This window comes from Melitaea cinxia, chromosome 27 (assembly GCF_905220565.1).
Source record: "Melitaea cinxia chromosome 27, ilMelCinx1.1, whole genome shotgun sequence".
Lineage (NCBI taxonomy): Eukaryota > Metazoa > Arthropoda > Insecta > Lepidoptera > Nymphalidae > Melitaea > Melitaea cinxia.
In genome coordinates, this window is record NC_059420.1 from 5,615,667 (window position 1) to 5,625,858 (window position 10,192).

General features: G+C 33.7%; 1 long non-coding RNA gene and 1 pseudogene across 1 annotated transcript; both read left to right on the forward strand.

Annotated features, from left to right (window-relative positions):
• Nucleotides 1–3,385: 3,385 nt before the first annotated feature.
• On the forward strand, nucleotides 3,386–3,504 carry LOC123667329 (annotated as a pseudogene).
• Nucleotides 3,505–9,842: 6,338 nt separating this feature from the next.
• On the forward strand, nucleotides 9,843–10,192 carry LOC123667059. Its single transcript, XR_006745371.1, has 2 exons — nucleotides 9,843–10,011; nucleotides 10,108–10,192. It is a non-coding gene; the product is annotated as an uncharacterized LOC123667059 (long non-coding RNA).

Below are 10,192 nucleotides of genomic sequence, written 5' to 3' on the forward strand. Positions count from 1 at the left end.
CCGAAACCTAACCGAAACCTAACCGAAACCTAACCGAAACCTAACCGAAACCTAACCGAAACCTAACCGAAACCTAACCGAAACCTAACCGAAACCTAACCGAAACCTAACCGAAACCTAACCGAAACCTAACCGAAACCTAACCGAAACCTAACCGAAACCTAACCGAAACCTAACCGAAACCTAACCGAAACCTAACCGAAACCTAACCGAAACCTAACCGAAACCTAACCGAAACCTAACCGAAACCTAACCGAAACCTAACCGAAACCTAACCGAAACCTAACCGAAACCTAACCGAAACCTAACCGAAACCTAACCGAAACCTAACCGAAACCTAACCGAAACCTAACCGAAACCTAACCGAAACCTAACCGAAACCTAACCGAAACCTAACCGAAACCTAACCGAAACCTAACCGAAACCTAACCGAAACCTAACCGAAACCTAACCGAAACCTAACCGAAACCTAACCGAAACCTAACCGAAACCTAACCGAAACCTAACCGAAACCTAACCGAAACCTAACCGAAACCTAACCGAAACCTAACCGAAACCTAACCGAAACCTAACCGAAACCTAACCGAAACCTAACCGAAACCTAACCGAAACCTAACCGAAACCTAACCGAAACCTAACCGAAACCTAACCGAAACCTAACCGAAACCTAACCGAAACCTAACCGAAACCTAACCGAAACCTAACCGAAACCTAACCGAAACCTAACCGAAACCTAACCGAAACCTAACCGAAACCTAACCGAAACCTAACCGAAACCTAACCGAAACACCGAAACACCGAAACACCGAAACACCGAAACACCGAAACACCGAAACACCGAAACACCGAAACACCGAAACACCGAAACACCGAAACACCGAAACACCGAAACACCGAAACACCGAAACACCGAAACACCGAAACACCGAAACACCGAAACACCGAAACACCGAAACACCGAAACACCGAAACACCGAAACACCGAAACACCGAAACACCGGGAAACTGAACCATCGCTTATCATATGTTTTAAGATTATCACAACGTTAGCGTGATTTAAAATACAACCACTGCCATCTAGTGTGTGAAGACAACAAACCGATTTTTATGTTTAATTAGTTCTTTCTTTAAATATCGATCACAATACAAATTAGTGTAGACATGTTGCTGTTGAAGTTATATATATTTTTTTTTTTTTTTTTTGGAACACAAACAAAGTACATACCGTATTTTAAGTACAAATACGATAACCGTAGAGTGAGTGTAACTTTAATTATAAGTGATAACTACATTTAACTAGCATACACTTATAATATAAATAACATACAAATGGCAAGAACTTAAGATAGTGTTTTACAATAAAATTAACTACAATTAAAGATTAAAACAAAAGGAATCAAAGAATTAAAGAGAAATAAACTAGAAATCATTTATAAAAAAAAAAAAAAAAAAAAAAATCTAAACAAAAAAAAAAAAAAAAAAAATCACTGCTGATAAATACAATAAAATCATTATTTTAAATTTTAAATGTATGTCGTTAAAAAAAAAAAAAAATCTATGTCCAGGTGTTTTTAAATAATGCATTGGGATCTCATCATCCTGTTTAAAGGTGTTTGATAACCCAAGTTAGAACAAACTGAGGTACAATAAAATAGCATTCGTTTATTTATACGTAGACATTTACAAACATATTATAGGTATATATATAATGTTTTACAGATGTAGACTTTGTTTGCCTGACACGACATGCACCATGAAGATTTACCGTTATCACAAATAATATTGTTTTTAATTTTGTTAGACTATTATTTAGGCCAAGTATAGCACATTGAGCATGTTTAACTATATTCAAACAAAGTTTACCAATTAAAAAAAAAACAATGGTAATTACCATATATATTTATTTATTTACATTATTTATTTATATTTCATTATTTTTTTAAAGTAAAATATTTACGCATATTGAGGACGGTAGATGGCACTAATAACATATAAATCTTTAAGCCAAGCGCTCTAAAAAAGAATTTCTTACTGTACTGGATAAGAGGACGATCGTGAATACATTAAATGACGTTAAAAAAAATTATAGATAAAAAAAAAAAAAATTACTAAAAGAACCACGCTTTTATAGCTAATCGAACTAAAAAAGTAGAAAATAATTTTTAATTACAAAGAGTTTTTATTACAGTAGTAGAAGATCGAACAATCAATCATATTAATGAATTACTTCAAAATAAAACCACCCAAAAAAAAAAATGTTTGTGCTTTTGATTTTTTTTTTTTTTTTTTTTTTTTTAATTATTTAAACTAAACTATAAAATATTCACTTAAGCATGTAATTTTATTTAATTTTTTTCCGTATTATATACTTTGAATAATAGCTAAATAAAAGAATATTTATTTTAAATGATGGGCGTATGAAGGTTCGTAGTCACCTTGGACAGGAAGTAGAACGTGGAGAGAGAACGACAACGGCAAAACAGAATTTTTCTAACAAATTTTTAATTATTAACTAGCGACTCGCCCGGGCTTCGCACGAGCAATGCTGATACTAAATATACTTACAGAATGTCTTTATATACAACGTTCACAGCTTTTTAACCGACTTCCAAAAAAGGAGGAGGTTCTCAATTCGACTGTATTTTTTTTTTATGTATGTTACATCAGAACTTTTGACTGGGTGGAGCGATTTCGACAAATTTTCTTTTAATCGAAAGGTGGTGTGTGCCAATTGGTCCCATTTAAATTTATTTGAGATCTAACAACTACTTTTCGAGCTATATCTAATAATGCGTTTTTACTTGGCGCTTTTTTCGTCGACCTACGTTGTATTATACCGCATAACTTTCTACTGGATGTACCGATTTTGATAATTCTTTTTTTGTTGGAAAGAAGATATCCCTAGTTTGGTATCATGATAAAGAAACTAGGGTCTGATGATGGGATCCCAGAGAAATTGATGGAAATTCTTGAAAATCCGCAATAACTTTTTACTGGGTATATCGATTTTGATAATTCTTTTTTTGTTGGAAAGAAGATATCTTTAGTTTAGTATCATGATAAGGAAACTAGGATCTGATAATGGGATCCCAGAGAAATCGAGGGAACTTCTTGAAAATCCGCAATAACTTTTTACTGGGTGAACCGATTTTAATAATTTTTAATTTAATCGAAAGCTTATGTTTGTCATGTGGTCACATATAAATTTCATTGAGATCTAATAACTACTTTTTGAGTAATCTTTGATAACGCGCAGTTACTTGAGTATTTTTTCGTCGATCTACATTGTATTACTCGTCGATGTAATTGAAGTCGGTTTTTTTTCGTTTGCGAGCAAACACAATTATTTGTTATTAGACAATACAAAACATGTTTTATTTAGAAGTTAAACGTCCATACCATGTTGAATACACCTGTTCTCGTCCGATCACCAAAGATAAGCAACGTCGGGCGCGGTCAGTGCTTGAATGGGTGACCGCCTGGGAACACCGCTTGACGTTGGCTTTTTGTTTTTTTTTTTCAGTTTTGTTTTTGTTTTTTCTTTTCAATTAGTATTTGTAATTTAGCTTACCTAAAAAAAAAAATTAAAGATTGCATAATGAAAATAATTTTTTATTAGAATATCTATTCTTCGAAATTCGAGATACGAAATGTAAACAGTCTATAATTTAACAAAACACATCATTTTCTTGCGGATAATTTATTCTTTCATGGCATACACAGAATGAAACATTAAAGGACTTTTTTACAACTTACAGAAAACGTCGTGAAAAATAATATTTATAAAATATATTTTGGCTCGTCTTGGCGGGGGCACTACCGTGCTCGATAAAACAGAGCCACCTAGCGTGTGCTATAGAAACTACTAAGATTGTTAAATTAATATCAATAGTATTACATTGCAAACTGATATCTAGATAGCGCTTGAACGGAAATCTAAATCTTTAGATTTTTTTTAATTAGTTTTGTTTGATTAGTTGTTTTTTCAATGAGTTTGCCAAGTTTCACTTCTGACATGTGTACTTTGTACGCACGCAATTCTTTTATTCATAGTCTATGTATGATGGCTCACATCCTGTTACTTTTCTACTGCTTCCTGTTTAACCCAAAGACGCCTTACTATTTAAAAGCGCTGGACTCACCATCGAATTAGAGAAAATAAGCTTTAGTTCCTAATTGGAAGCATGCAATGTTGAAATTAATACGCCTCAACGCTTTGAAAATTAAAATGTAAATAAAAAAGGCATGGGCACTTAAGAGCCTATGGATGTTAAAACTTATATTTTTTTTTAAAATAGTTACGTAGTAAAATATATCTTGATTTCAATATAGTACTATTATAGACACACTACACAACTTCTTTAAAAAAAAAAAGAAAAAAAAGAAAATCATTTAATCCTGACGATCCTTATTTCTAAATAATAATCTAGTAATCTTCAATCTTTAGTAAAATGTCAAATCATTGGGACACTGATATATTATGATAGTGTTTAAATCAAATCTGAACTTTTGAAGTGGATCAAAATGAAGTCCAAAGGAGTCGGTTACAGACATACAGGTGAAGCTAATATAAAGCGTGTATATTGACACGTTTTATATTAGCTTATTATTTACACGCTTTATATTATTTATTCATCTTATGACGATCCAATAGACGAGTACAACGACAACAAGGAACACGTTGCGAGAATGTAAGGTCTATGTTTCAATTTATTATTGCGGGACATATTATACTCGGCGATTTCTTCCAAGATTCGCTTTGAAATTTATTAGTAATATTCTAAAAAAACTAAATGGTAAGGCTATAGACAATCGGGATCTAATTATATTTTCGTTACAAAAAAAAAACGCGCTAACGCTCACTCATGCTCCGTTCCGCAGCGGAGGCAGCCTGAGCCGCTCCTCTACGCATTCGTTCGCGCGATTTCGCGCGGCGGGCGAAGGCTACCCTCCAACCGCGCCTCCGGCTTCAAAAAAACACGGGGTATGGCAGACCAAGACCACGTGGACAATGGGTGCTCCGATTCGGTTTTCGGTATTTCGCGAATTTCTATACCTATATTCTAGCACACCCCTCCCCCATTCACCACCTCTCCCCCAAACCCTATAAATTAGATCCCGATTGTGTATAGAAAAGCCAAAGCATTAATGTATAACGACTACTGACCTGATGGCATCGCATTATTTTGCTGCGTCGTTGAGACCAACTCTGCAAGCAGCAGGCGTATTTAATCTCCAATTACGTAATTTCAACCAGAGTTCAAACAATTCGACTTACATACAGTCATTTTCACGAAACATTTCACTTCACTTTACACAAATTATTAAGATGTAAAAAAAAATATCTAAATAAAATTTTATTAAGTCACATATCGTTAATAACTACGATTATTTTTACGATATTTACTAACGAATACATAAACAAAAGGCGTCCGGAAGAATAACGGCTAATGACTAACCGGTCATTATGAGGCACAGGAGTAAGACTGTCGTTGTTCAAATTATTACTAGCCAATTGCAGAACGCGCTGAAACCGTTACTCCTTTTTCAAATCGGTTCTTTCCCTCTGGGAATGTTTTTTGGGGACATATTTTTTTTTTAGGGTATTTTCTTGGGAACTCTTAATTCGTCAGAACATAATATATTTTTAATATTAAAAAAACATTCTTCATTTATCAATTTACGAATATATTTTAGCAATTTATAATATATAATTCCTTACTAAAGCAAAGTATAAGAAGAAAAGGGAAAGTATAAAAAAAAATTTCAATTTTAAAATCCTTTGAAAAATAAAATCTTATAAGAAAAACATTAATCTGACTGATTTTTAAATAATTTCAATTTTTGGTTTAGGGGCTTTTGTTTCCAATTTAGCGCATACACACAGATAATGTAAATGATTTGACAAGTTACGCCTATTTGAATGTCACTTAAATTAAGCATTTAATTTCATACTCAACTTTATATTTAATTTTTTTTTGTTCTTAAGCCAATCAAATGTTACATGAAATTAATATGAACCAAGGTTTAGTAACGTTACCAATTACCGTTAGAAAATAAGTTAATATTTATTGACATCTTACATTAAGTTTAAATTTTTTTACAGTAATTATGAGACGGAAACGCTTTAAAACGCTAAGTTTTACCGGTAAATAGAAGACAGATTGATTGTCACATAAAACTCTCGTAGATAACCGAGTTTAACTTTAGATAATTTACTTAGACCGGTTGATAATACGTCGTTCACGCCATCTACAGCCTCCGCTCGGACTATTGCTGGTGATAGCGCCACACGATCACTTTAAAAATCAATTCTGTTGTCTTAAAATGATTAGATAATAGGTAGAATAATTATGTGTCATTAAGTTAATTACATTTTAATTAGAAATAATTCAGACATTTTAAATAAAAATGTATATAGCATTTGAATATAGTATGTTTTGCGTTTATCAAACACGTAATATTCAGGTCACACTATGACATGATTGAGATTTACCTTCAACGACAGTAGCAAAAGACCTTGAACATTATTTAAATTATCGTCTTCATCATAAAACAGCAGCAACTCATCTTTACGTGTAAAAGAAAGCACATTAGAACTACATAATTATTGATATCTACCAACAGATGGCATGAGGTGCCGTTTAAATCGCGCTAGCGTTTCGTTCAGTTTAAAATGTGTTTGTTTTTACATCATATTCTAGACGAATTTTTTAGAGACAATTAACGAGCTTACAAGTATGCAAGCACAAGTAAACAGGGATAAAAGTAAAACGACATTTTCTAAAAATGAATCCTAGCTATATCGATTTATTTCGCCTGAAATCACCTGAATACTAAATTTCATGAAATGGTTAGAGCCGTTTCCGAGATATATATATAATATATATATATGTGTCTGTGTGTGTGTGTGTGTGTGTAACATTAGGTTTGAGACGCCAATATGGGACCAATTGGCACACACCACCTTTCGATTAAAAGAAAATTTGTCGAAATCGCTCCACCCAGTCAAAAGTTCTGATGTAACATACATTAAAAAAAAATACAGTCGAATTGAGAACCTCCTCCTTTTTTGGAAGTCGGTTAAAAAAAATGCAGTCGAATTGAGAACGTCCTCCTTTTTGGAAGTCGGTTAAAAAGTAAATGGGTTTGCGCGTAAGCAAGAGCAGCGTGTGATGGCGAGCGACACAAGTTCACCGTACAATAGCCTCTAGCCGTCTGCCGCGGGCTGCCCGTCGCCCGGAAATAACCAGAAATTATATTTTTACGATTTTCTAGTAAAATACTGCACCTAATAAAAAACCCTTCGGTAGAATTATTAAGTTCAGGATTCTTGATTAAACAAAAAATTTTTCACTATGGTAAGTAGTAAAATTAGAAATCCTATACGATTTTTGTACGCGAAAGGAGGTCCAGGTAAACAATTATTTCTCGTTATTAAGAGAGTTTTATACAATTATCTTACAGTCACTTTTATAAACTGAATCCGAGTTACAACATATATTTATTTGATATTTTTAACGTAACTTTAACGTAACTTTATAGCACATGAAAACGGCCGAATTTTTCTGGTATCCCCTTAATCGAAAGTTGGTGTGTGTCAATTGGTCCCATTTAAATTTATTTGAGATCTAACAACTACTTTTTGAGTTATATCTAACTAGCGATAAAATATAATTATAGCCTATGTCATTCACTGAAAAAATGATTAAAATCGATCCAGTAGTTTTGATTTATTCATTACTGCCCGTGGCCCGCACGCGTTAACTTAGAGCCGGCCGGAACCGCCGCCAACGCTACGTACCGCGATTTTTAAATCTGTAATATCTTCGAAAATATTTATTTAAACATTTATAAATATCATATCAAAAATTGACCGCTCCAGCGGGATTCGAACCCGCGTCTCCGACTGACCGTGTCGGCGCTCTAGCCAATTAAGCTATGGAACGATGTACCCGCTAGAGCGAAATTTTTGATATGATGATTTTTATTTTCGGTTTAAGCGAACCGTGGCGCCGTCTGTAGAGAGTTCTTTACAGAGACCCGTAACTATTCAAAGTTTCTTAGTACAATGAAAGTCTTTGACAGGAGACGACACCGTGCTATTTTTAATTTGTACGATTTTATTTTTGTGTTACCCACACATTAGGAATTCTAAACATTTATAAATATCATATCAAAAATTGACCGCTCCAGCGGGGTTCGAACCCGCGTCTCCGACTGACCGTGTCGGCGCTCTAGCCAATTAAGCTATGGAACGATGTACCCGCTAGAAAAAAAAATAATTATTTACGAAACGACAGAACGAAACGAACGAACGAAAGAACCGCATCAAAATCCGTTGCGTAGTTTTAAAGATTTAAGCGTACATACATGTGCAGGGACAGAGAAAGCGACTTTGTTTTATACTATCACTACATAGTATGTAACGGATCGCAACGGATTTTGATGCGGTTCTTTTTTTAACCGACTTCAAAAAAAGGAGGAGGTTACTCAATTCGACCGTATATATATATAATATATATTTTTTTTTTTATGTATGTTCGGGGATAACTTCTTCGTTTATGAACCGATTTTGATAATTCTTTTTTTGTTGGAAAGGAGATATCCATAGTTTGGTACCATGATAAGGAAACCAGGATCTGATGATGGGATCCCAGAGAAATCGAGGGAAACTTTCAAAAATCGTAAGGGTGACTAGTAAATTTAATCATGTTTTCATTAAGTACTATAAAGCACTACTATTTAATAAAGGTCTGGAGTCGATCTGATGATGGAGAAGAAAGATAGTAGAGGGAACTCCTCAACAATTTATAGCAATTACCTGGTTTTTGAACTTAATTCGTTTCTATTGATGAGAACTTTGCACCTGTATGAGTTATACGTGCCATTACAGTCTGATGATGGAGACAAAAGATAGTCGAGGGAACTCTTTAACGATTTATAGCAATTACCTGCTGTTTGAACTTAATTCGTTTCTATTGATGAGAACTTTGCATATGTATGAGTTATAAGTGCCATTTCAGTCTGGTGATGGAGACGAAAGATAGTCAAGGGAACTCTTCAACGACTTATAGCAATTACTTGCTGTTTGAACTTAATTCGTTTCTATTGATGAGAACTTTGCACCTATATGAGTTACAAGTGCCATTACAGTCTGATGATGGAGACGAAAGATAGTCGAGGGAACTCTTCAACGACTTATAGCAATTACCTGCTGTTTGAACTTAATTAATAATAAATAATAATAATAATAATAATCTTTATTTCTTCAAACGTTAGTACATTATATTAACACATATTACATCAGTTATATTTAGTCACAGGAAGAACAGTATGTCTCTGGTCCCCACACTAGGATTCCCTGTGTCGTGGGGTCCAGTCCCTTCCATTAGCTTAATACGATTCCATTAGTTTAAACAAAAACAATGCATTTAAAGTTTATAATTTAAAAAATAAAATAAAAATAAAAAGATTAAAGTTTATTTGATTGGAACATACAAGAACTAAGGCAACAAATGGTGAGTGTGTGTTTGTGTGTGTGTATGTGTGTGTGTGTTGTAACGTAGTAAAATTGTGGTGCATAGCGACATCTAGTTATAGCCGCGGTATTACTATTGATCCTGGTATTGAGGTTTATCTAGCGAAGCTTGCGGGCTCACTAGATGGCGTGCTTGGAGAGTTGCTATGTATTTGCACGGTTTTGTTTTTACATTGTTTCATATTTAAATATTTATTTAATTGCTTAGGATTTTTGTCTAAATTGTTTTTATAAATAATATTAAAAAAAAAAATAAAAATATATAGATTTATTTCGGTTTGCTGTATTGGATAAATTTTTAATTTTGAGTGGCAACACTGCCAGATTAAAGGACTTTCGCTTCGACCATGATTGGGAACGGCGAGGGAAAGATTTCACGTTTTCGTGTTTTGTTGGCCAGGTTCGCCTGCATATTAAAAATTATGTCTCTGAAGTAGAGAATAATAATTTTATTTATCTCAACAATAATGGTGAGTTAATTTCGATATTTTGGTGGGACCTTTTTCCCTTTGTGTTTGTGATAACCTTTAGGTGTCATATTAACTCGTAATTTACTTTTGTTACAGCTTCCTTATTTTGTTCATTTTGAAATAGATATTTTTATCTGATTTCGGGGATGGTGGGAACGAGAGATTACACATATGCAATCTA